Raw genomic sequence first — 848 nt, 5'->3', positions numbered from 1 at the left:
TGTGTCCACTTGCCATAAAGAGGTAACTTGTGGTTGCTGTGAAGCTGAACACTGATGGTGATGTGTCAAATGAGTTAATGGTTATTCATGGCAGACAGCATTTGGTGGAGCTCCCCAATTAAAACAAGCTTGGAAGCAGGAGTGGCATCCACTTCTGAAATAGCTGGCCTCACGAAAAACCCTATGAATCTGGAGAAAGGTGAAAGTCACGCAAGTACTGAGGACTTTCTTTCATAGGGTTTCTATGAGTCGTCTATGACTCGACAGCACTTAACAACACAACAATAGTGCAGCAGTGGTTTGTCAGTTTGCTGTACTGAGATAACTTGGGGTTGCTGTGCTACTGAATGCTGTGCTACTGTTATGTCAAATACCATAATGACTATCCCTGGTAGATAGAGTTTGGTAGAACTCTCATATTAAACAGGCTTGAAAGCAGGATTGGCATCCACTTCTTAAAACAACCGGCCTTTGGAAACTCTATGAACATTAAGAGAAATGATGATAGCTATAGAACGGGATTCAGATCTTTTGTTAATAGGGTCGCTATGAGTCTTATTTGACTCAACGACACTTAACAACAATGACATTAACAGAATTTAATAAAAAGGGGGCAAAATTGAACCCTCATGCACTTCTTGTGGGAATGTAAAGTGGTGCAACACTGTGGAAAATAAGAACTCTGGCACAAATGGATGTAAGCACATGCATATTTATAGCAGTGTTATTCACAATAAGAAAAAAGATGAAAACAATCAAGTCCCCATCATTTGATGAATGGATAAACTATGCCACACACTATAATGGCATACTACATGGTATTAAAGAATGATAAGAAAATATAAAAC

This window comes from Elephantulus edwardii, unplaced genomic scaffold, assembly GCF_000299155.1.
Source record: "Elephantulus edwardii isolate Elephantulus edwardi_28Jun2011 unplaced genomic scaffold, EleEdw1.0 scaffold00022, whole genome shotgun sequence".
NCBI lineage: Eukaryota > Metazoa > Chordata > Mammalia > Macroscelidea > Macroscelididae > Elephantulus > Elephantulus edwardii.
This window is presented reverse-complemented; position numbering follows the sequence as displayed.